Source organism: Stegostoma tigrinum, chromosome 35, assembly GCF_030684315.1.
Source record: "Stegostoma tigrinum isolate sSteTig4 chromosome 35, sSteTig4.hap1, whole genome shotgun sequence".
Classification (NCBI taxonomy): domain Eukaryota; kingdom Metazoa; phylum Chordata; class Chondrichthyes; order Orectolobiformes; family Stegostomatidae; genus Stegostoma; species Stegostoma tigrinum.
The window spans coordinates 3,115,303-3,142,867 of record NC_081388.1 but is presented as its reverse complement, the minus strand read 5'-3'; the positions used below and the strand labels follow the sequence as shown (position 1 = coordinate 3,142,867).

The following is a 27,565-nucleotide window of genomic DNA, read 5'->3' as shown; positions in this document are numbered from 1 at the left end:
TCACACAACCTTAGCTTTTCAGCTGACAAGAAACGGAAATTCTGGACGGAAACTGTGAGAATAAAGTATTGGTTTTGTCTAGTTGCAGTGAAAGACAAGAAAGGCATCCTGAGTGAGGACATGGAGCTGGATGACATTTATACCAATCTGGAAAACTTGCATTATGATCAAGGGAAACAAGGCATGAAACAGCAAAATCCAAAATCAGGTAAACATCAGTGATCTGGCCATTAATGTACAGATTACTCTGTCATATGTAAATTAACTTTCAGATCAATGTACAACAATGTAAACATCATTTCTCATTGTTTGAGACAAAGTACTGTCAGAAATTCTATTTCAGAATTGAAGGCGTTTTGAGCTAAAGAGTGAAATAATGCACAAGGGTCAGACACTCTGCCATGTTCATCCCTTTAACTGTTTATGTTGTTGTATCGGTTCTTTTAACTTACCCATACATTTTGTCATTTCAATTCTTGCCCTGTTTCATATCTTTAAGCTGCTGTTAATGAATGTTTGTGAGCTGAACAAGGCACGTCCATTAATTCTAATGTTTAAAAAATTCCAGCATTGATGATCACACTCTGTTTCTCCACCTCTTCTGCTTCAAATGGGAAAGGGTTTATAGTCGCATTTGCAAGTTGGGTTTGTCTAGTCCTTTCAGTGATGACCTTCTCTTCTCTTTACAGAACATGGCGTTCAATCAACAGAGCCTGTCCGAGGAACATGGTCACATCTGGTCATCTACATTCTCCTGGCTCTCTCCATCCTACTGTCCCTGACAACGCTTACTGTTGCAGTGATACTGTGTAAGTGATGTGACATTTTAAACTGTGTTGTGATAGCAACTGACAAACATAATTTAAAGTTGTGCAAAAATTAAAGATATTAATAACGTAACGGTGAAATGAGCCTGGGTGATGTGAGTGATGACGATGAAAGGAGAATTGGAATTTGGGCTCCACACAAAGCACTGCACCTTACCCACTACCTTCCCACCGTCTGTGCCTCACCTCAGTCAGTAGCCCACATGTTGCCCTGATTCAGTATGGGTGAGATTGTCCCTGTAGGCGTCCAGGAGGGGCAGTCATTGACACAGTCCTCACAGACTCTGAAACCCAGACGGCATGATCTTAGAGGATCTCAATAACGGGAGCAGCTTCCTGGGAAACTCATCTCTTCCTTTTCTGAAGTGATACGTGCCACAGAAATTACGTGTCATTGGTAAAGGACGATTCAGACTTTGTCACTGCACCAGGATATACTCAGGCTTATGTGAAAATATTGTGTCATTACGTTTCCATTTCAGCATTGATCGTATAAATACTGCTCCTTCGGTAGGTTGCTATGACTGCACTAATTCTTGGCTTAATCTGCGTCGAAAGAGCAAATAAGGATTTTACAGAATGTTTGTTTGACACTGAAATGTTTCAACAATAAACACAGGTTTGATTTTGATTCTGCTACAAATAAATACACATAAAATCATTGCAGAGCTAGTACAGACACAATGGGATGAAGGGCCTCCTTTTGCACTTTGACAATTTTATGATCCTGTGATCATCTTTCTTCCTCAAGAAAGAAATTTACCTGATGTAAAGGATTTCGCTAATTTTGAGGAGTTTGATCAATTTTTGGTTGTTGTTTGGGTTTATTGTGTTCATTTTTTTCTTCCTGCTGAACAGAATGTGACTTTCTGTGAGACACTGTCCCTCTGTGTGAACTGGATAATGTTTCAATCCACAGCGTCAATGGATCAATGGAGGGGGAGCACACTGACATGGTCACAAACCGTTATCCTGAATAGACTGTTTCTGTGCTCTGTCACCCTATGTAACTGCCCAACTCCAAATGTAAATTTAACAGGTTCATATTTCCTGATTTTTCTCCTCCTCTCATCTCACCTCATGCTCCTCCATATTAAAATGCCTGTGAAACCTGTCTGTGCATTTTAGTAATCGCTTGATCATGAAGCATGTTATTAAACCATACCGATCCATGTGCTAATGTAGCCTTTGAATGCCCCATCTCACTCTCTATTGTCCAGCTCAATGTGTCTTTTAAGTGGACGCTGCAGGTGCACTGTGGGTGAGTGGACGGACATTCATTGTCTTGCCAATACAATGTCGCAGTTCCCTTGAAACTGCTATTTTTATCCAACCACTCTGGACTCCGTAAGTTCTTATCTACATAAAACATTGGTTAGGCCACAGCCAGAGTATTGTGTGCAGTTCTAGAATCCACGTTGTGGGGGAATGTAATAGCACTGAAGAGGGCATAGAGGAGATTTACCAGGATGTTGCTTGGGCTAGTGAGTTTCAATTTTGAAGAGAGATTGGACAGACTGGGTTTGTTTTCTTTAGAGCAGAGGGGATTTCCAGGACCGAGGTAAATACATAAAGCACATAAAATCCTGATGGGACTGGACAGGTTTCGATGCAGGAGGAATGTTCCTGATGAACAAGGGGCCACAGACGAAGAATAAAAGATAAGCCCTTCAGGGCTGAGATGAGGAAGAATTTCTTCACTCAGAGATTTTTGGGTCTGTGGAATTCTGTAGAACAGAAAGCTGTTGGGGTTAATGTATTAGATATATTCAAGAGGGACCTGGATGTGGCCCTTACAGCTGAAGCGATAAGGGGTGGGGAGAGAGAGCATAGTGGGATAGTGAAGTTGCTGAATCAACTGTGATCATATTGAATAGAGGCACAGGTTCAAAGGGCTGAATGGTCTACTCCAACACTTATTTTCCATATTTCTGTGGTTTTTCTACCTTTCTGTAACATTATTAGGGGCATAGATAAGATAGACAAGAAGACATGTTTCCCTTAATGGAGGGAACAATGGTGGGGGCGGGGGGAGGGGTGTAAATTTAAGGTAAGGGGTGAAAGGTTTCGAGATTTGGGGAGAAACGTTTTCACCCAGAGGGTTGTGGGAATCTGGAACTCACTGTCTGTGAGGATGGACAAGGCAGACACATTCATAAGATATCAGAAGGATTTAGATGTACACTTTCAGTGCCAAGATATTCAAGGCTTCGGGCCCCGTTCTGGAAAACGCTGTTAAAATAGTTAGTTTTTGACTGGCATCAGTAAAATGGGCTGAAGGATACAGATCTCTGACTCTGTGACTCTAAATTTCAATGTTAAATCATGAATTGAAGTGATAATCTCTGAAATTGCCTGATTTGTTGTCTGATTATTGAGTGATTCCACTGACTGTGACTAGTGTATGGTCACATCGTGCTGGGAGACCTGTGATTGCTGGTCGAGCAGTTTCTCTGCCGTAGAATGTCAGTGATGTTCAGGATAACAGATTGTAGTGACACTCCAGCACGAATGATCCTGCACAGGGAACCTCTGTGTGCTCTACGTTTTACATTTATCTTTGTAAGTTCTGTTATGTCTTCCCATGTCTGTGGGAATTGAGTGTCATCTCGACACGTTACCCTGTGACAATCTTAGTTATAAGCAAACAGTCACATGTTTTCCAACGGCCAATCATTTGGATTTTTACAAACACTTTGTGTGTTGTGGCGACATTGATGTTCTTAATGAGGTGACGTTGTGAAACACATCTTCACCACTCATTGTGTTGACATGTCCCTTCTCAGATTCTGATCTCTCAGTCACTTCAGGGACATACCTCTGGTTGGAATCCAGATGGTCTTTACTATAGTATGAAGATGCTCCTGACATACAGTCTGCTTGCATCCACGCACTGCTGTTTGTAGCTGCATCAGCTTTTATCTCATACACTGCCTCTGTCAAATGCATTTTCTGCCATGTGCCTGGCAAAACTGATTGATTGATAGTATTTTGCATGGTGCATACAGGGAGCCATATCTTCCACATGTTCAGGTGCTCCATGATTCTTTCAAATACTGAATTTGTCCATGGGCCAATAAAGCTCGCTTTACACTTATGTTCACTGCTGAGTATCCCTTCAATGATATTTTGTTCGTCTTGTAAATTTTTCTGTAAAGTCTCCGTGGGGATGGAAACGATCAACAGCTGAACAATTCTGTTTTCTAGCCCCTAAAGATCACAATGAGGCCTTCATTCTGTTTCTGCTCATAAAATAGTGAATGAATTTCACAGGTTTCTGCCCAATTGACATGAATTCTGGTCAACGGATATGGGGGAGTGATCCCAGTGTGGGGAGGACAATGATCCCAGTATGGGGTGTGGGGGTGAGATTCAGACCAGTGTGGGGCGTGGGGGGGAAATTGAGCCCAGTGTGGGACATGGGGGGGAAATTGAGCCCAGAGTGGGGCGTGGGTGGAAGATTGAGCCCAGGGTGGGAGGTGGGGGTGGAGATTGAGCCCAGTGTGGGGCGTGGGTGTTGAGATTGAGCCCAGTGTGGGGCGTGGTGGGGAGATAGAGCCCAGGGTGGGAGGTGGGGGTGGAGATTGAGCCCAGTGTGGGGCGTGGGGGCATGAGATTGAGCACAGTGTAGGGTGTGGAGGGGGAGATTGAGCCCAGTGTGGCACGTGGTGGGGAAATTGAGCCCAGTGTGGAGTGTGCAGGGGGAGATTGAGCCCAGTGCAGGGCGTGCGGGGGTAGATTGAGCCCAGTGTGGGGTATGGGGGGCAGATTGAGCCTAGTGTGGGGCGTGGGGGGCAATTTGAGCCCAGTGTGGGGTGTTGGGGGGAGATTGAGACCAATGTAGAGCGTATCGGGGAGATTGAGCCCAGTGTAGTGCTTGAGGGGGAGATCGAGCCCAGTGTGGGGGGTAGATTGAGCTCAGTGTGGGAGGAGAGTAAACTCTAAGCTAATGCCAGCGAGGTAGACCCAGCAGCTAAATTTGCTGCAAGAAGAATGAAGGTTTCATCATTGGCTGGGCCCGACACTTTCAGTGTGGAAGCAGCGGTGGGAGAGACCACCCGACAGTCTGAATGGTGCACAAAATGCACAAAACAATAAATCATTCATCCATTCAACATCATGCGCACACAGCATGTAGGGCTCTTGCAGGAAAGATACAGCTACAACAGTCTTACCATGTGATTTTCTCCCTGTTGGATATGAGAGATATATAAAAGTTGATGCTGATGTGTGAACCATCACCTTGTTTCCTTTTCAGTTGCACAGCTGTTCAGTCCCATGAAAATGGTAGAAACTGACTTTGAGGTGGATCTTGCAGAATTACAAAGGAACGGTGAGTGGGTCTGAACGATCGCTAGGTCTCCAATTCAGAGAGTTCCTCAATTTGTCTGAGGCTCTGGTCATTCTCGAGACACTCACTCTGAGGCTAGGCTGAATCCTTTTGATTCGAGAGGGTTGGTGCTCCACCTGTAGATGATATCGAGGAGGATGGTCCTGTTTGTGGGGGATAAGCATTGGGTGTTATGGGTTTGGTTTGTGTCAGGAGCTAAAATCTAACTGTCAATCAGCACAGATACAATGTTGCATCACTTGTTCCGGTCTGAATCGAGTCAGTGAAATGTATGATAAATGAAGCGGTTACATCCAAGTCATCGTTTAGGAATAAAAAACAAATTGCTGGGAAAACTCAACAGGTCTGGCAGCATGTGTGGAGAGAAAGCAGAGTTAACGTTTTGGTTCCAGTGACCTTTCTTCAGAACTGTGATGATATTTTTATTTCCTGGTTAGGATTTTTTGAGTTCCTTAGAGTGAATTATAAATCTCCCGGACCGTGATTCAGCTGGACAGGAGCCCTGGGTCTTCGAAATTTCTAGACATTGCCTTGTGGTGCAAGGTCAGGCCTTAAACCATAGACCCAGTACATATCATAACCTCCCCTCCATCTGTCTCACTACCCCACTGTATGACATTGCTGCCCCTTGCCTGCACCATCAGCAGTCACAGAACGCAGGTAGGAGATACCAATGTTGTAGCTCCCCTGTGACAGTTTGACTGAATTGAAGCAAACAAATTCTCGAGCACAGGTCTTCATTGCTGCAGGTGTGATACTGTTGGCCCCTGTCGCCTTTGCGCATTGAGTGCTCTCAGCTGTCTCTTAAAATCACATGGAGTGAACTGGATTAGGTGAAGATGGACCTGTGTCGTGCTGGATCTGTTGCAAGGTGACCCAATCAATACATCAGGGTAAAGATTGTTGTGAAATTCTCAGTCTTGCATTTTGAATTCGCATTGTATGTATTGGGCTGCTCCAGTGTTTAGAATGGGAGTACTATTGGCTTGTCCCTCATCACAACCCAACACTGAATACGGGTGGCCTGCAGGCCTTGACAACACTTCTCTTTTTGGGGAACACTTAGTTCCACCAATAGCGAGCAGCTTCTGTTCACAGGATCAAAAACAAAGTTGCTGGAAAAGCTCAGCCGGTCTGGCAGCATCTGTGGAGGAGAAGACAAAGATAATGTTTTGGGTCCAGTGACCCTTCGTCAGAACTGATGGTGGCTGGGAAAACGTTGGTTTATATACAGAAAATAGGGAGGTGGTTGGGGTAGGGAGTAAACAATAGGATATAGCCCAAAGAGAGAGAAAGGCAGTTGGACAGATAAAGGAGTTGCTAACGATCAGGCTGGGAGGGTGAATAGTTGTTAATGGGGACTGTTAGTGACTAACAACAGGGAGTGTGTAATGGCAGGCTGTGTGGTAACAAGGCCTGGTGTGTGGGTGGGGGACTGGGACATGGGAGAGTTGGGCCCTAAAATATTGAACTCAATATTGAGTCCAGAGGGCTGTGGGGTTCGCAAGCAGAAAATGAGGTGTTGTTCCTCCAGCTTGCATGGGGTTCCACCGGAACACTGTAGAAAGCCAGAGACAGAGATATTGGCCAGGGAGCAGGGTGGTGCATTGAAGTGGCAGGCAACAGGTAGTTCAGGGTATTTTTTGCGAGCAGAACGTAGATGTTCAGCGAAGCAGTCGCCAAGTCTACGCTTTGTTTCCCCAATGTAGAGGAGGCCACATTGTGAACAGCAAATGCAGTAGACCAGATTCTGGGAAGTGCAGGTGAAGTGCTACTTCACTTGGGAAGGTACGTGTGGGCCCTTGGATTCTGAGGAGGGGGGTGGTAAATGGGTAGGTGTTGCACCTTTGCCGGTTACAGGGCTGTGGAGATGTGTTGGGAGTGAAGGAGGTACAGACCAGGGTGTCCTGGTGGGAACAGTCCCTACACAAGGCAGACAAGGGAGGGGAGAGGAATATGTGTCTACGTCCCCTCCCTTCTCTTGTCTGCCTTCGCAGGGACTGTGCAGTTGCTGCCACTATACAGACTCGATTCAGCAAAAGAGTCCCAGTGGACCTAAATTGAACAAGATGCTGGTATCCAGGACCGTGAAAACCCCAAAAAATACACCAGCGTCTGGCCGGGAACTGTTATATTTCTCAGCAACATCCAAATAAAAACCAGTCAAAATAAATGTCTGGTTAAATGGTCACCTGGTTGTAATGCACGTTGACTCCAGTGCAGCTGTATCAGTGATTGGAGAACCAGTCTTTAACAACACTCAGTCTGAATCCTAGTCATTATGTCTGCAAGACCTCAGCCAGATTGAGAGCGAACACCAGATAACCTTAACAGATTGAGGATACAACTTCAGTTCCTGTCCTGTATGAGAGGCTGCAGGTTCAGTTACCAATGATTGTGGTAAAAGGCTCAGGCCCAAGCCCAATGGAGTGAAATTGCTTGAGAAAAATTCACTTTGATTGACCTGAACATTTTTCAATTCGGAAATGTTGCATGTTGACCAGGAATCAATTTTACGATTCTGCAAGACCCACCCAGTCTCACTTGCCTGACATACAAAAGTGGAAGCAGGAATCAGGTGGCTGGAAAATAGAGGAATCATTCAACTAGTACCGTTTGAAGAATGGGCAGCACTAAACATACCAACTGTGAAGCCCAATAGGTTGGTCCTCCTTTGTGAGGATTTTAAACAAACGGTAAACTGCTCCTCTCAACTGAATGAATACCCTAAAAAAACCAAAAGAACTGCAGATGTTGTAAATCACTGTATATTTCCACAGCCTTCTGTGATAGCATATTTCACAGACTGACTGGCCTCTGAGTGAAGGAATATTTCCTCATCTCAGCCATAAATGATCTACCCTGTAACCTGAGACTGTACTCCCTGGTTCTAGACTCCCCAACCAGGGGAAACATGCTTTCAACATCTAGTCTTCCATTCCCGTTAGAATTGTACACATTTCAACCACATCCCATGTCATCATTCTAAACTCGAGTGAATGCATGTCCTGTCGAACCAATCTCTCCTTTTAGGATAGCCTTGCCATCCTCAGTACTTTGCAAAACATTCGTCATTCTTTATGTGAAAATATGAAAACTTTGTGTTCTAATCATGTACATCACATTTCAAAAGAATCAAAATTGGAGCAGACAGGAAGGCAGTCACTTTTTTTCTTTTCTGACTCAGACCATAAGCATCTGGTACAGAATGGTGATGATGATCTCTTGGAGAAGGACCATCATGTGGTCTCAATTGTTGTTTCTCTTTCAGTTACAGGATTATCTGAGAAGACAAGCAGTTCACTCATTGAGCTTAGGAATGACATTTCTCAGCTGAAGAAGAGTAAGTTTAAAACTGTTACAGTGACCTTTAACTTTCAAGTATTTTGAGTGAAAACTGTCAGAGTGGTAAACACTGGGATTAAATGGATTGATAATATAGCACAGCCAATTCTTGGCAGCTTTTCATGCAAAATATACTTTTATGTTGTGTGATTGTATCAGTAAATGATTTACCCCCTTTCTCTATTCCTGGACGGAAACTCTCATTGTGCAGGTTTTAATGTTCCTCACCCTGAGCCACAAGCTCTCGAGTTTGAGTTCCACTCCAGGATTTTATGGCCTTGGAAGGTACAGACTGTAATAGGTTGTTGATAGAAGCAATCACCTCTTAGGTGTAGCCTGCAGAGATACTGAGTTATTTGGCAAAGTTAACAACAACCCTCAAATCCATCTGAGGCACCTATATCAGGCAGTCAGAGCACATGAAAAGCTTGATGGGGAGCAGTGCCGCAAAAACTGTTGCTTCTGGCTTCTTCGGGCTGTTTTGTGAAAAACAAGCAAATGGGCTCCAGATGTAAGAAGGGAAGGGGAAGGGATCTGTGTGTGAGTAGGTGGGACCGTGTAGAAGAGAGAATGTGTAGAGGGGGGAATGTGTGTATGTGGAAGGGTTAGTGTGTGGAGCAGGGAGTGTATGCATGGAGGGGGTAGTGTGTGGCCATGGGACTGTGTGTAAAGGGAGTGTGTGAGTAAGGAAGAGTGTGAGGAGGGGGTTGTGTGTGAGGACAGGGGAGTGTGTGGAGGGGCGTGTGTGTGGGGGTCGAGCGTGTGGAAGGGGTAGTGTGTGAGGAGGGGGTCGTGTGTGAGGAAGGGAGAGTCTGCGGAGGGGCATGTGTGTGGAGGGGAGAGTGTGTGGAAGGGGTAATGTGTGAGGAGGGAGCAGCATGTGAGGAAAGGAGAGTGTGTGGAGGGTGGTGTTGAGGAGGGGTGAATGTGAGGAAGTGGGAGTGTGTGGAAGGGTTGGTGTGTTTTGGGGATTGTTTGTATCCTTCCACATTTGGGAGTCTGGGTCTGCTGTTCACTCAATTCCTTCCACCAAAGCAACCCCTCAGGTTCTTTGACACTTTTCCAACAGCAGAGGCAAGTGGCTGATTGATCCCAGCACTGAGCAAATGGGTTTGGAGAGACGACCAGAAGCAACATTTGTTCATTCCAAATTGAAGAGGTTTCTGACATCATCCCATCTCGAGCTGACAATGGCATCAGAGGATAGCTAATCACAATCAACCACATGCCTCCTCAGCTATCACTCACCACTTGTTTCAGTGGTACTGCTGGGAGTTTTCCAACTGCCAAACGGCCCCATTAACAATTTTGGTTGTCCAGTGGTGGCCTTTCATGGCCAATTTGGAAAAACAATGGTGTTATTAACCACACAATCCATGGCGTGTTGCTGGGTGACCACAACTGGCTAAGATCAGGGCTTTGCTAATGACCAGAAACCAGGAATCCAGAGAGGGTCAGGTCAATTTTTGCACACATTAGTTTCATTCTGCCTGAAAGAAGATGCATCAGAGTGTCCGTCCATCTTTCCCTACTGTCGAACATTGCCTTGTCAACTGATTCTGGTTTCATCAGTGTCTACAGGAAATGAAAATCAATCACCAGGACATCGTTATGAATAATCTTTTTGAAAATTCAGCTGTGAAATCATTTAAATTATGCCTTTTGCATTTTCTTCGAACTGACTGATCTATGTTTATATTTATGCTTCGTTTTAAACATCTCTCAGCCTTGCACCAGCTCCCTGTTTCACTGTAGCCTCTATTCCTCAACCCTGACGCACTCATCTGTTTTCACCTGTAATGTATTTCTGCAATTTTCCAAAACCATTTCTTTGTTCAGGTGATTCTCCAGAGACACCTGGAATAAAAAAATACACTTGACACTCGCAAAAGTAGACCTGGCATTTTGATATAAGTTATCGGTGTTTGACAGATGTAACGGGAACTGCAGATGCTGGAGAATCCAAGATAGCAACCAAGGGCCTAGGCCCGAAAGGTCAGCTTTTGTGCTCCTAAGATGCTGCTGGGCCTGCTGTGTTCATCCAGCTCCACACTTTGTTATCTTGTGTTTGACAGATCTTTGCTTTACGACCTCTCAAATGTCTCATCTTTCCTCTGCAGCTTCTCCTCACCAGGCCTAACTACACCACCCTTATCAAAGTGCTTTATATTACCATCTTGATATCTATCCTGCTAACCATCTCCCCTCCCCTGAAAATTCCTCCCTGACTGCCTGCTCCTCTGAATCTCTCTGATTGACCTCTGTGAGGTTGGCTGATCCTGATGATTCCTGGGACTGGTGAATTGCCTCTGGGGTTGGGATTTGCAGGTCGTTAGTAACGAACCATCAGGTTGGGTGGATTGATTTCCTAGCCACAGCGTGTGCTGCAAGGGGATTGGATTCATAAATCACTGCCTTGCGGTGTGAGACTCTGAGTTAAACATACCTCTACGTAAGACAGTGCACGGTTTCTAACCAGTAACTTGACAATACTGGGTGAAATTTTATTGAACAAGGAGATGAAAGATGTACTGCAGCATCACTTCAGACTCAAATATTTATTTCTTACATTTTCTCACAGAACTGCTTCTGAAATGCCCTGAACACTGGAGGCAATTCCAGCAAAAGTGTTATTACTTTTCATCAGACAGCAAGAGCTGGACAGAGGCCCAGAGATCCTGTGCATCAAAGGATGCCAATCTTCTTGTCATTAACAAGCCTGAAGAGCAGGTAAGAGATCTAAACAATTTCAAACCCACCAGCTCCTGATCATTTCTCAGTGAACACGGGGACAATGTCAAACTAAACATTCAGGGAGACAATATGTAAGGAGTAAGATTCAACAACATTGGCCCAGAGCCTGCCCCAATATGCCCCACTATTCAATGCAATCGTGGACGACCCTCTGCATTCATTTCAGATCTCACATACTCCCCGATATTCCTTTGTTCCCTGAGAGATCATAACTGTGCCAATCTCAGTCTGTAACCCACACTCTCTGAGGGGTCACAGCTGCAAAGGATGACAAACCTCTGACTGAAGAACTCCCTCAACCATAGATTATATCCTAATATTCTCTAATCCCCGTCCATGGAAAACAACGTCAGGATCGACACTGTCACTTACACCTCACAGCCCCCATTTGAATGGTTCTCACATCGTGGAGATGTGGGCCATTTGGCTGTAGTTCCTTGTTTTTATCCAGACACCTCAGAAAAACCTCACACTTGCTGGTCCAAATCAAGAGAGGAAGAGTGTTCCAACACTACATCTTGACTCATGGCCACATCCTCCTGTCGCTGGCCAATGGCCAACTCCGAAGTGCAACCTCACGTTAGCAGAGAGTCCAGGGAGCAAGATACCCAGGTAACATTTCATCTTCCTGATGCCCCACAATGTCTGCACCTCAGTCTCCAGCTCAAATACTCTGAGCCAAACTTGGTAAAGTCGCAATGACCCATCACTGAAAGGGTTCTGAGGAAGGGTCACTGGACCCGAGACATTAACTCAGATTTTTCCTGCACAGATGCTGCCGGGCCTGCTAAACTTTTCCAGCAACTTTATTTTTGTTACCAGTTGGAGTCATACCTGGCGCCAAGGAATGTCCAGCTCCAGGACATCTCTGCATTGTTCTTCTGGGTAGTATCTGAGGTGCAACCATTTTCAGCTGTTCCATCAATGACCTTCCCTCCATCATAAAGTCAGAACTGGGAATGTTCGCCAGTGGCAGCACAATGTTCAATACCATTTGTGAATCCTCAGATACTCAGATACAGAAGCAGGATCTGGACAATATCCAGGTTTGGGCTGAAAAGTGCGCAAGTTCCGAGCAATGACCATCTCCTACAAGGGGGGATCTAATCATCGGCCCATGTCAATTAATGACATTATCATCATTGAATCCCCCATTCTGGGGGTTACCAATAACAGAAATTGAACTGGACTAGCCATACAAACACAATAGCTACAATATCAGGTTAGAGTCTGGGAATCAGATATAGAAGGGCAGTCCCGTAGGTGGGGAAGACATGGCATTATTGAAATCACTGACAACTGATCAAAGGAAGGGCAGGACTGGCAGCTCAATATTCCACCATAAAGAAATTTCAGCTGCAGGAGGGAGGGGTGTAGGAGAGGCAGGGGCATTGCATTATTGATAAAGAAAACCATCACTGAAGTAATGAGGGAGATTGTCTTAGAGAGATCTCCAAATGAGGGTCTCTAGTTAGAGCTTCCAAATAATAAAGGGATGATTATTTTTCTGGGATTATATTGTAGGCCTTCCAACAAGTCACAGAGAGATAGAAAAGCAGATATGTAGGCAAATCACAGAGAGATGCAATAGAAACAAGGTTATAGCAGTAGGGAATTTCAACTTCTTAGCAATTTGGTTGCTCCAGCATTTATTGTCTTCCTTAGTTGCCCTTGAGAAGGTAGTGGTCAGCTGCTTTCTTGAACCACCGCAGGCCATGTGGTGTCTTTCGACCAATTTCATTTCTTTGCTGGGACTTTGCAGTGATTGATACAACTGAGTAGTTTGCTAGTCCATTTCAAAGGCAGTTAAGAGACAATCTGATTGATATGGGTCTGCAGTCACAGTAGGCCAGTCCAAGTGAGGATGGAAGATTTGCTTCCCTATAGGACACTAGTGAACCAGATGGGTTTTTCAGACAATCAACAATGTTTTCATGGGCAATGGTGGATTCTGAATTCCAGATGTGCTAACATTAACTGGGATCGCCGTAGTGTGAAAGGATTAAACAGGGAGAAATTTTTAAAGTGCATCCAGGGAAAATTTTTGTGCCAGTACATAATTAGTTATGCTAGAGAAGGGAGAGTGCCTAACATAGTCCTCGAGAATGAATCCACTCCAGCAGTTAGAGTTTTGATGGGCAAATATTTTGTGGCTAGTCACTGCAACTCAGCAAGTTTAAATGTTGCTCTGAAAAGAGATCAAGAAAATGCCAAATTTAAGTATCCAAATTGGGCACTGCCAATTTCAACATCATTACATAGGGTCGAACAAACGTATACTGGGAGCAGTAACTTGCAGGTAAGTCTACATTTTGAACGTAGTGCAGTGAGAACTCAGGGTAACCATGTTCCTCTAAAAATGAAAGGCAAAGGTAGCAAGTCCAGGGAACCCTGGATGTCAAGGAATATCGAGAGTTAGATTAAGAAAAGGTGGAAGCATATGTCAGGTACAGCACATTAAAAACAGGGGAAGCCCTTCAAAAGTATGGAGAGTGTAGGAGATTGTTGAAAATAAAATCAGAATGGCAAAGAATGGCCGTGAAATATCTTTGGCACATTGAATTAAGAAAAACCCCAAGGCATCTTCAAAGTGTATGAAGAGCAAGAGGATTTTCAAGGCAAGAGTGGGATTGATTAGAATCATAGAATCTCTACAGTGTGGAAAGAGGCCATTTGGCCCACTAAGTCTGCACCAATCGTCCAAAGAGCATCCACGCAGACTCTTTCCCCCACCCTGCCCTCATAACCCCACATTTTCTGTTGTCTAATCCACTCAGCCTATATATTCCTACACACTACAGATAATTTAGCTTGCCCAGTCTAATTAAGCTGCATATCTTTGGACTGTGGGAGGGAACTGGACTGCGCAATGTAAACACCGCAAAGACAAGGATAGATTGTGCAAACTGCACACAGACAGCCACCCAGAGCTGGAATTAAACCTTTGTCTCTAGTGCTATGAGGCAGCATTACTAACCACTGAGCCAATAGGATAACCTATGGGTGGTGCCAGAGGATGCCAGTGAGGTCTTCAATGAATATTTCTCATCTGTAATCACAGCAGAGAAAGACATGTAGATTTAATTTGGGGCAGTGAGATTCTAGAACATTTTTAGATTAACAAGGAGGGGATTAGATATTTTATCTGGCGTAAAGCTGAATAAATACCCACGACCTGATGTGATCTATCCTAGGCTGCTACAGGAGGCGTGCGAGGAGATGGCTGAGGGTCTGGCAGAGATATTTCATACTTGACTGGTCACAGATGAAGTGTCCGGTGACTGGAGAATAGCTAACCTGGTTCTTTTGTTCAAGAATGGCAGCAGGAATAGGCCAAGTAATTACAGGCCAATTAGTCTGAAAAGAATGGGACTGAAATTATTGGGACCATTTTTGAGAGACAGGATTAATCAAAACTTGGAAAAGCAGTGATTGGCCAGGGATAGTCAGCAGAGATTTGTTAGAGGGAAATTTTGACTCGATAATTTAATTGAGTTTTTTTTGAAAATGTGGCTAATTACCTTGATGGAAGTCATGCAGAAGATATGTTTTATGTGGGCTTCAATAAGGTCTTTGACAAAGTGCCCCATAGAAGAGTGGTCCGAAAGGGAAGAGGCCATGATGTCCAAGACATATTGGCAGATTGGAGCCAAAATTCACTTGCAGACGGGAGGAGAGAGTGATGGTGGAGAGACATTTTTGAGATTGGAAACCTGTGACCAGCAGTGTACCACTGTGCAGGGTTCCTTACGGTTTGTTACTTGTATTGAAAACTTGGATGTGCTGAGAGCAGGTAAAATCAGCTCTATTGATAAGTCTGATGTTGATAAATTGATAAATTGGATAGATCAATGGCAAATAGAATTTAATCTTGCTAGGTGTGAAGTATTGCATTTTGGAAAGTTGAACAAAGGAAAGATATACACAATGAAAGTTGTCACCAAGGATTACTGAGCACCAATGGGTCCTTGGCGTAGACGTGCAGAGATCCCTAAAGATGTCAGCACAGGTAGACCAGGTGGTGAAGAAGGCATATGGGATTGTTGCCTTCATTAGCTGGGCATAGATTATAGCAGCTTGGAATCTTATTACAAGTTTATAAAATGTTAGTTAGTCCACAGATGGATGCTATGTGCAGTTCTGGTCACCACACTGATGTAATGATTTGACTGCAGTGGAGAGGGTGCAGAGGAGATTCACCAAGACATTGCCTGTGATGGAAAATATCAGTCATACGGCTGGCAACAAAATTGTGAGAAACATAGACAGTGGAATCTTTTCCCCATGTGGACTTGACTAAGACCAAACAGCACAAATTTAATGCAAGGAGCAAGTTATTTAAAGGGGATCTGAGAAAGGATTTTTCATCCAGCGGGTGGCAGAAATTTGGAATGTGCCACCTGAGAGGGTGATGGAGGGAAGTGCTCTTACAACATCTAAGAAAAATCTGGATGAGCACTTCAAACGACCAGTACACGGTAGGCTATGGACCAAGTGCAGGTAAAATGGAATAAATGTAGTTTTGTGCTTCCTGCTCAGCATAGACATGGTGGGTCAGAGCATTTATTTCCGTGCTGTGTGACTCAATGAATCCTGCAGTGAGTAACTCACCTGCTGACTCCCCACAGACTGTCTGCAAGGCACAAGTCAGGGCTCCATTGGAATATTCCCCACTTGCTTGGACACATGCAGCTCTGAAAATGCTCAAGGAACTCGACACCATCCAGGACAAAGTGACCTTTGTTGTTGTTGATGGGCACCACATCACTATTTCTACCCACGTCCCTTAAAGGAATAGAAAATGGAATAAAAAGAAAACATACTTAATTGTTCAAATAAACAGACTTGTATTAAGCACTGCTATTTCATAGTGAGCAAAGCGAGTTTGAAATGAATGGGTTGATGCCTCAGATAGAAGTTGTAACATTCCCAACAACATGCTTTATTCCATTTACTGTAACAACTCTTTTATTTACCTGGCAGGAATTTGTAAAAAAGTGGCTCCAAAACAAAGGTTACTGGATTGGACTCACTGATTCTATTGTGGAAGGTGATTGACACTGGATGGATGGGATGGACTACAATTCCTCTGTAAAGTGAGCTCGCTTTCTGATTGTATATTTTGGACAATATTTGGGCAATATACTGGACACAAAATTAAAATCTCGATGTGTTTTGAAGTTGAGCTTCAGCTATTTACCTTAACTGGACGATTAATTTTGAGACAAAGGGAGTGAAACTGAGTCTGACAGTCGGTGTACAACAGGCACCATGTGGTTCCTTTAAGTTGCAAAATGGCATCTTCAGTGTGTGCACTCACTTGCAGAGAGCGAAGACTGCTGTGTTGATAAAAGGGATTGCCGTACATGCTCATCATTGTACATGAGCTTTGTACAGAGCATGCAGACCATGATGGAACTCGGTCCAGAGTTCCAACCTTCACTCTCTCAAATTCGGACATCTGAGCACAACCCTCAGGGCATGAAGCTCCTCCCAACAATGGTAGTTTAAAAAGACTATCAGCTAGTTACAGTTCAGTCACTGAAATATTTATTCATGACATTGCTACAATTCTGTGCAATTTACAGTATATTTCTAAACTTGTGAAATGTTTTAAGAGATGATAAGGAGTGGTCTGGCTGATTTTATTTCAGTGACTGAAGGCTTTGTTCACAAACCAGTTATCTCCAGTGGTGCCCTACGAGTATTTATTCTTATCATTGAGCACAACTGGGACAATGAGGAGAGATCGTGCAGAGCATAATAAGTGAAAGAAGGGGAAGGGAAGAGTAAAAGCAGCTATTTTTTTCACAGTGATCAAGATGACAGAGACTCTGAGGGAGCACGTTGAAAGAGAACAGCTTTTTCCCTGAGCTTTGCTCGTGTTGTGTTGTATTTCGATCCATAACAGCAGCGATCTGAGATTCTACCGCCGCACTAAGATATCGGAACAACAGTGCATGTGCTGTAGGGATTCTGTACCCTATTTGACTGCAGGTTTGTTCATGGAGGTGACTGTCCAGTCTTTGCAGGCAGGAATGGGGTCCAATCTCTGCACAAAGCCCTGTGCCATGTTAGTACCAGATTCTTCTGTGCACCTTGAAATTTGAATGCAGGCTTTCTAGCAGGATTCTCAATTCCCTGAGCAGCTTAGTGTGTGTACCCATCACTCTTTCTCTGGTGCCTGGATATTGAAGTCCTCTTCTGAATCTTCTGCAGCCAAAGCAGAGGGCAATCTCACCTTCTGGTGAGGTGGTACCAGAGATTTCCATTCGCTCAGACCTGACAGCAGTGCTTCACCACATTCAGATCTTCATTCTCTTGTATCTTTCAAATTGCTCATAGTGCCCATTTCTAATCTGGTGGCTGTATGTGTAAAATGAGTGACAGTGCATCTTAGATAATAAAATGTGAGGCTGGATGAACACAGCAGGCCAAGCAGCATCTCAGGAGCACAAAAGCTGACGTTTCGGGCCTAGATCCTTCTAGGGTCTAGGCCCGAAACGTCAGCTTTTGTGCTCCTGAGATGCTGTTTGGCCTGCTGTGTTCATCCAGCCTCACATTTTATTATCTTGGAATTCTCCAGCATCTGCAGTTCCCATTATCTCTGACAGTGCATCTTCACTGTTTTTCTGCTCTTCTCTGTCGGGGCAGAAAACAGCAGTTGTGTGTTTGAAATGAAACAGAGCAAGCATCTGTTTTTGGGTGACAGGGAAGGAGAAAGTAAGAAATGAATATGTAAGCCATCAGGCCTCCTGGAAGAGGGTGTGGATGACTGATGGAAGATTAGATATTGTTACAATCGTAGACACCAATAATGACTTGAAAACGTCAAACATCCAGTGATTAGCAGAACAGGTGATATTTCAATATTTCATGCTTTAAAATAATTTTTGACAACATTAAATGGCGAAAATAAAACACTATTGACCAAGCATTAATTCTTCCGGCAGACAATTTATTGCTGTCCTGGAAGAGCTTGGCTGTGGCATGGCATGTTCTGCAGCACAAGACTTCAGTACAATTGCAAGAAAGTTTGTGCCTGTAGTATTTGTAGTACCCAGTGCCTCTGACCCTTCCTTGATATCATGTGGAGTGAATCAAATTTGTTGAAAATTGGCATCTGTGCTGCTGGGGGCCACTGGAGGTGACAAAGATGCACTATCCACTCTGCATTTCTGGCTGAAAAATGCAGCAAAAGCTTCAACCTTATCTTTTGCACAGATGTGTTGGACTATTGCATCATTGAGATCAGGGATACATGTGGAACCTCTTCCTGCAGTGAGTTGTTTAATTGTCCAGCACTATTCAAGACTCGATGTGACAGGACAACTGAGCTAACACCTGGTCTAAGCAAAGAAAGCTGGAGAAATTCAGCAGGGTTGATTGACTGATGTTATTGTCACTTCGACCAAAATACAGTGAAAAGCTTTGTTTACAAAAGGTACAGGGAGATCACAGCAAGCCAAGGATATACAAATCAAAAAGGTTTAGAGGCATACAGGTTACTTTGCAGGTTATATTATTTAAGGCTAGAATCCATTCAACATTCTGATAACAGCTGGAAAGAACCTGTTACTGAGCCTGCCTGTGCGTGTGTTCAGGCTTCTGTATCTTCTGCATGATGGAAGACATTGAAGGAGGTCATTACCTGGGTGCGATGGGTCTTTGATGATGCTGGCCGCCATACTGTAGCAGTGAGCCATGTAAATAGATACATGGATAGAAGGTTGGCCTCTGTGATGGTCTTGGCTGTGCACACCACCTTCTGCAGTTTCTTATGGTCCTGGGCAGAGCAGTTGTCATACCAGGCCATGATGTACCCAGACAGGATGCTTTCAATGGTGTATCTATAGAAGGTGATGTTGGACCTTATAGACATGCCAAATTTCCAGAGCCACCTCAGGAAGAAGAACCATAGTTGCTCCATTTTGACTGTTGCATTTACGTGGGAAGTCCAGAACACGTCATCCATTATCATCAGCCCAAGGAACTTGATGCTCTTCACTCTCTCAACGTCAGTTCCATTGATGTAGATGGGGTATGTTCTCCTCCTTTCTTTCCGAAGTTGATGATAGTTTCTTTAGTTTTGCTGACGTTGAGAGACAGATTGTTTTTATTGCACCAATCTTCTGGTAGCATCTGTGGCGAGAAAAACCAAATCTATTTCTTTCTCGACAGATGCTGTCGGACCTGTTGAGTTTCTCTTGTACTATCTGGTTTTATTTCTTGGAAGCACCCAGCAATAACCTCCTCCATAATAAATTCTGACACCTTCTCCATGAAAGTCATCAAACCAGATAGCCTATTGATCCCTGTTTTCTATATCCCTTCGTTCTTGACGGGAGGGTTTATGTTTGCTACTTTTTCCACCAATCTCTGTATTTGTTTCAAATTTCCAACATCTACAATATTTTACTTTCATTAGATCGCATTTGTTGGTTCTTAAGTTCACTTAATGCTGTCTACCATATTTTGATTTTTCTGATCTGCATTCATACTTTGTTGTAGCTTCACCAAGTTGACAAGCTTCAGGTATACCAGGTGCTACTCTGAGCATGCCTTCCTGCATTCTTCACTCTGCCAGCCACGGGGTTACAACTGACTGCAGTTCTGCTGCTGTTAATGGGCCACAGCACCTCTCTGATATCCAGTTTGTGTGTGCTGAACCTGTTTGCACTTAACTCCCTGACATGGGTGATGCAGCTGCAACAGGTAGCGTGTTCAGTTCAAAATCAAGTAGATTTTCCCTCTGAGAATAAAATGTGAGGCTGGATGAACACAGCAGGCCAAGCAGCATCTCAGGAGCACAAAAGCTGACGTTTTGGGCCTAGACCCTTCATCAGAGAGGGGGATGGGGAGAGGGAACTGGAATAAATAGGGAGAGAGGGGGAGGTGGACCGAAGATGGAGAGAAAAGAAGATAGGTGGAGAGAGTATAGGTGGAGAGGTAGGGAGGGGATAGTTCAGTCCAGGGAAGACGGACAGGTCAAGGAGGTGGGATGAGGTTAGTAGGTAGATGGGGGTGCGGCTTGGGGTGGGAGGAAGGGATGGGTGAGAGGAAGAACAGGTTAGGGAGGCAGAGACAGGTTGGACTGGTTTTGGGATGCAGTGGGTGGGGGGGAAGAGCTGGGCTGGTTGTGTGGTGCAGTGGGGGGCGGGGACGAACTGGGCTGGTTTAGGGATGCAGTAGGGGAAGGGGAGATTTTGAAACTGGTGAAGTCCACATTGATACCATTAGGCTGCAGGGTTCCCAGGCGGAATATGAGTTGCTGTTCCTGCAACCTTTGGGTGGCATCATTGTGGCACTGCAGGAGGCCCATGATGGACGTGTCATCTAGAGAATGGGAGGGGGAGTGGAAATGGTTTGCGACTGGGAGGTGCAGCTGTTTGTTGCGAACTGAGCGGAGGTGTTCTGCAAAGCGGTCCCCAAGCCTCCGCTTGGTTTTCCCAATGTAGAGGAAGCCACACCGGGTACAGTGAATGCAGTATACCACATTGGCAGATGTGCAGGTGAACCTCTGTTTAATGTGGAATGTCATCTTGGGGCCTGGGATAGGGGTGAGGGAGGAGGTGTGGGGGCAAGTGTAGCATTTCCTGCGGTTGCAGGGGAAGGTGCCGGGTGTGGTGGGGTTGGAGGGCAGTGTGGAGCCAACAAGGGAGTCACGGAGAGAGTGGTCTCTCCGGAAAGCAGACAGGGGTGGGGATGGAAAAATTTTCCCTCTGTTCAGCTCCCTCACCACCTGCAATGCTTAGTCTAACCACTATGTCACTGCCAAGCTCAATCAGCACAGGTCCGACTGAGTCACTCTCAGTGGTGGGCATATTCCCAGTGCAGAGTACTTTCTGTGCCCTTGCCATTCCGTTTTGTCTTCAAGTGGTGTTCAGCATGCTGGAGAACTGATTCATCAGCCCTGAAAGGGCAGTAATTGATGGACAGCAGGAGGTTTTCTTGTCCATGTTTGACTCAACACACTGTTGAGGACTTTTCATGGTAATTCCCTCCCAACACGAAACCAGTATGCTGACATGAATGTGTCTTTCATGTCTGTGGGACAGGTAAATACCGTATTCTGGTGATGGTGGTGTTAGGATGTTGGGATTCTGCAACTAAGCTGATACTAGTTTTTTCTCTGCCCCCTACACCATACCCCCCTCCAATCCAGGTGTTAGGAAGGAGGAATTTTCAAGGTTGGTTAGGCTGGGTAAACTTGTTCTTTTTCCGGTGGCGAGATCAATGCCAGTGAATCAATTCTGTTTCATTAATGCAGTTTAGTGCAAATGAAAAGCATACTGCGCCATTCTTAGAAGTTCAATTGTTTGAGTCTCACTGGAATTTTGCATTAATTTGCAGCAGGATTTCTTATCATGAATTGTATTGTTTTTTTTTAGATTTTGGAGGAAGGGTGAACCAAATGATGCTTCCAATGAAGACTGTGCACAAGTGTATGTTGATGGAGAGTGGAATGATCGACCATGTGATACCTCTCTACATTGGATCTGTGAAAAGCCAGTGCAGTTTGATTCTGCTTAATGTTCCATCAGTACCCGGGGGAAGTAAATCCTTTTTGAAATATTCAGTCTGTGTACATTGGGCCAGCAGCTCTTAGCTGGGTATTAACAGGAGAGTCACAAGGAATCTTTCTCACACTCCTGATCAAACCTTTGTAAGATCTCGCACGGAACATACAAGTTATTCCTCTTTCTCACAATCCAATGATGTGAAGATTCACGTGGTGCATTTTCCCAATATTCCAGTGCTACGTTGAATCAGATCAACAATTCTGATAGACTATGGATGCTGGCAATGTGAAATAAGAACAGAGAAACTCAGGTGGTCTAGCAGCATGCGTGGAGACTGAAATAGTTAAAACTTTCGGTCTGAAGAACAGTTATAATGGAGTCAAAATGTTAAATCTGTGTGGCTGTCCATAGATGCTGCCAGACCACCTGAGCTTCTCCAGCACTTTCCATTTTTGATACACATTTCTGGAAAATTTCAGTGACAGTGCATTGTTTGTACATCAAATTGTCCTGTTCCTTTAATCCACCAGCCTAATCCCATTGGAACAAAGGAGCTAAAGTGGTCTTAAACATATTGACATTTCATCTCATCCTTCAAGGGATAGAATGGATTTTGAACCATTCTTGCTCGTTTATTCCTCAATTGACAAAAAAGCTCACAGCCATGGCTTTGCTTCAGTCTAAACTCAGAGAGATATCTCCTGCCCATCCCAATGCCATTCATTCTCTCAACCTCTACTCTGCGCCTCTGCAACCTACATGTCCTCTAAAACCTAACCCTTCCTTGGAGGCCCCCAGTTAGCAGGGATACTGAAAGAGATCAATGGGTGTGTAACAGAGGGTTGTCTAAGGCTAAATGTTTGTAAAATTAGCAGCTGAAAACAGAAAAATTTGAACATTGTTACAAGAATTCATGTAAAACAGAACTTTTTATGATCTGAGGTCAATACAAATGCTTGAAAGCTACTCCAAATGGATGGAATTATTAGACTTTGTATGAGTTGAACCATTTGCCCTCCCTTTCCTTGCCATCTATTCCCAACAACACAGTGAGCCAGTGAACCAATCAGCACAGCATTTCAGTACTCAATGTAGTGAGTGTGTGTGATTCCGGATGAAATACTAAAAATGAACCTTGCCGTTGGAGTGTGACTCATATTCGAATCAAACAAAGAGCTATAATGCTGTTTCATCAACTCATTTTAACTCTTTCCAGCTCTGTGGGTTTCTGTTGAAGCCCACATGATGAAAATGGTTAAAGACACCAAGCTGCACAATGTCCTCAGCACCCCTGCAGATAGAGTGCAGTGCAGATACACCTGGTCACACACAGACAGGTCTATCTGTCAAGGATAGATTTCCTGTTTGTGTCCTGCACATTCTCGATCAGATCCAGCGATGTCAAGCTGGTGTTCTTCTCTGACCACTGCCTCCTGCTGCCCGACTGTCACCTACAGGACAACCAGTGGGCTGGCAAGGGAACATGGAAGCTAAACATGGAATTGTTGAACCCAGAAAACAGTAATGACCTCCAAAGGGATTACACAGGTTGGAGATCTGTGAAGCCCCTCTTTGAGTATCCAGGGGAGCTGGTGGGAAACAGTGAAAGGGAATATCAAGAGGTTCTTCATCCTCAAAGATGTTCATAAGGCGAGAGAGAGGTGGGGCAAACTGTCCAAACTCCAGAAAAGTATGCAGAACCTGCCCCTGCTGCAGGCAATGAGGGTGAATGTTATGAGGATTTCCAGGAGGAGAACAGTAAGCCACACACTTTGCCTCAGAGATCTCCAAGTTAAAAGTCCAGTCCAGCGTCCCCTCCATGAACAGGATGAGAAGTGCTCATGTTTCTTCGTTCAGAAGGTGCACAAAGACAGCTCTGTGATCAGCAGCCTGAAGGAAGAAAATGGCTCGGTAACGCCATCTCATTCTGACATCCTGAAGATCAGCAAATCCTACTATGCCAGACTGTATGATATGAAGCCCACTGACAGCGCAGCCTCAGCACAGGTGCTGTACAAAGTGTCTCCAAGCCTCTGCTTGGTCTCACTGATGTAGAGGAGGCCACATTGGGAACAGCTCATACAGCAGTTTCTCAAGCTTACATTTTTGTGGGATCTCTGTCAGTGCCCTGGCTGTGATTGTAATTGCACACAGCTCCTCCTCACCCCGTTCCCTTAACCCAACAAATCGGCTTTGGATCACCACTTGACCAACATGATCACAAAGCCCTGGGAAAGATGTGCTTGACCATTGACTATTACTTATACATCTCCCCAACTGCATTAGCCCTAACTCCCAAACTTGCTGCTTCAGTGCCAAGGGGCTGATTGTGACCCACTTCCTGAGATGAAGAGACACTGACCTCAAAAAGGACACCTGACCATGCCCAATGCCCTTGATTTACTACGTCACGATCCCCTGACTAATGGGTACCGCCATGCTCTTCATTGATGACTATTCTTCTTAGAGTTCGATACATAGATGTTTGTTGCTGCACATGAAGTGTATCAGCCATTTACACTGTTGGCACATGGAGCAGGTGTATAACTCACATTACACACTGATGTTCAGCAAAATGTATACCCACTGGGATGTAGATTCCATAGTAGGAAGACAAGCTGCCAAGTTGTTTGACTAAGCTAATTGGCAGGGATGCTAAGTGAGCAAGCACCATGAGTAAATGATCAATGCTAAAATGCAGCCAGGTCCAGTCTGTAAGCTGTGCTCCTTTTCAGAGCTTGTTGTTGGTGCTCCCTGCAATACAAGTCTGTGCTTCTGGAGGAGTGTATGGTAGAACTTCCAGGAAGATTGTGATGGATTGGCAGATGGCAGATGCCAATGTCCATGAATGAGGAGTGAGTGTGACTGGTGCTCGATATTCATATTCTGTGTTGCAGTTAGGCGTGGGCAACATAGAGATAGTTTGGAGAAAGTTGAATCCACCAGCTACATATTCTGGTTTCCTTAAATTTGTTCTGATGTCCAGTATGTTTAGCAAGCTTGGTAATTTGCATGCCTGAACATTAACAAGGCATGTTGTGGCATTAACTAGCATCTTATAATCAATAACAATAATGAGTTGGTATTTTGCTGCTACTGAGTGAAAATTTCATCACTCCACTTGTGAAAAGCATAAAAGATAGAATAATAAAATGTGAGGCTGGATGAACACAGCAGGCCAAGCAGCATCTCAGGAGCTTTGTGCTCCTGAGATGCTGCTTGGCCTGCTGTGTTCATCCAGCCTCACATTTTATTTTCTTGGATTCTCCAGCATCTGCAGTTCCCATTATCTCTTATCAAAGATAGAATAAGATTATATTGACATGGAGATAGACCCTGCTGCACTTGTCACCAGATTCTGCCACAACAGCTCACCATAGCACGCGTCACTAAGACCCAACATAAGATTCCACCTGCAGTTTTTCTTAGAAATTATGTTGCAAAGAGGTTTACTTGGACTTGAGACAGACTTAGCTTTCAATCTGAAGTCTGAATGTCTTTGATGGCGTTGCTGGCTCGACTGACTCAGAATTTACAAGACAGACAGGAAGTTACTGACAGGTAAGAGCTTTAACAAATGAGCAAGGTTTTTCCAATATCAGTGGAGATTTTGTCATGTGGTGAGCCCATAAAGATGTCAGTTTAAACTTATCAAGCGGCTTATGTGCCCTTGATCCGTTGTGCATCTTGAGCACACATCAGAAAAAAGCTAGCGTCCACATTCAGTAGATTATACAGAATGTAAATACAGCATTGTCCAGAATATAAAAATCTTGTTAAAACCATTTGTTATACCGGTCATACCGAACCAGGAATACTTTGAACATGGATGTGATTCTAGGTAACATCATCAGTGAGCCTCCGACGAATGGTGACGAAACGTCTGAAAACGAACCTTCCAGCTCAGCGAGCAAACTCACATCCAGAACCTCAACCTGAGCTACAAATCTTCTCAAAGCTCGCTAATACTTTGAACATTTTTGGGCCCTTATCTAAGGGAAGATCCGTTGCTATCAGTGGTAGCCCAGAGAAGGTTCATAAACATTGATCCCAGATACGGAAGGACTGTGTTATGAGGACAGGTTGAGTGGGTTGGGTGCATACTCATTGGAGCTTAGAATAATGAGAGGCAACCTTATTGGAAATATGTAACATTCTCAGGGGACTTGACAGGATAGATGCAAAAAGGTTGCTTCCCGTTGTGAAAAAGTCTTGGACCAGAGGGCACTATTTCAGAACCAGGGTTTGCCCGGTCAAATCAGACAGGAGGAGGAGTTTCTCCTTTGACCATTGTGAATCTATAGAATTCTGTACTGCTGTGGGCTGTAGAGGAAGGATAATTAAATATATTCAAGGCTGAGATGGATTTTTATTCATTGAGGGAATCAAGTGTTATGGGGGAAAGATCAGGATAGTGCAGTTGAGGATTATTAGATTAATCATGATCACATGGAATGACAGAGCAAACTCAATGGGCTACTTCTGCTCCTACATCTTATAGCCATCCTCGAAGGTACATTGGGTTATTAGTTCCTCTGCAAGTGTGACATGATATGACAATTTTCTCTTTGTTACAAACCAGGTTCAGAGACCAAAATGCTACTGCTCTCTTTGTCTTTCTGTGATGGCATTGTCCCTGCAATCACTAAGTGTAGGGATGATGTAGGGAGAGATTGATAAATTCTTGATCTCACAAGGAATCAAGGGCTACAGGGAGAGTGCAGGGAAGTGGAGTTGAAATGCCCATCAGCCATGATTTATTTGGTGGAGTGGACTCGATGTGCTGAATGGCCTCACTTCTACTCCTATGTCTTCTGGTCTTACAGTCTTATATCTGTTTACCTATCCTTTTAATTATTGCCTTGATGTTTCTGAAGCTGTGGTCGACTTGTAAATCATGATACACATTTTAGTCCAGCAAAGTCCATTAAAAAAATTAAACAAGTACAGCTTTTAAGACAATTAGCAATCTTTTACAGGTTGTGTGTATTTCGCAATCTGGAGAATGCCATAATGTCATGGTAGTTTCTAAGATTAATTATTTTGTGAAGCATATTAAGAGACATCTTGAGGTTGCGGCATGCCAAATAAATATAAGTTTTTTTTTGTCATCCCAAACCCAGCACTCCTCAAACTCATTTAAGCAACGTGACTGAGAGCTAAAGATATGAGCAACCCATTGGAAGCACTGTGAAATCACCAGAAACTCACAATACAATCATCGCTTCTAAAGCAAAGAGACACAATTTCTTTCTAAGATAACAAAGTGTGAAGCTGGATGAACACAGGAGGCCAAGCAGCATCCTAGGAGCACAAAAGCTGACGTTTTGGGCCTCAACCCTTCATCAGAGATGGGGATGGGAGAGGGTTCTGGAATAAATAGGGAGAGAGGGGGAGGCAGACCGAAGATGGAGAGAAAAGAAGATAGGTGGAGAGGAGAGTATAGGTGGGGAGATAGGGAGGGGATAGGTCAGTTCAGGGAGAATGGACAGGTCAAGCAGGCGGGATGAGGTAGTAGGTAGGAAATGGAGGTTGGAGGGAGGGATGGTTGAGAAGAAGAACAGGTTAGGGAAGCGGAGGCAGGCTGGGCTGGTTTTGGGATGCAGTGGGGGGAGGGGACGAGCTGGGCTGGTTTTGGGATGCAGTGGGGGAAGGGGTGATTTTGAAGTTTGTGAAGTCCACATTTATACCATTGGGCTCCCAAGCGGAATATGAGTTGCTGTTCTTGCAACCTTTGAGTGGCATCATTGTGGCACTGCTGGAGG

General features: G+C 44.4%; 1 pseudogene; it reads left to right on the top strand.

The window, feature by feature from the left end:
- The first annotated feature begins 63 nt into the window (after window positions 1-63).
- LOC132206344 (hepatic lectin-like) lies at window positions 64-22,726 on the top strand (annotated as a pseudogene).
- Window positions 22,727-27,565: the final 4,839 nt, after the last annotated feature.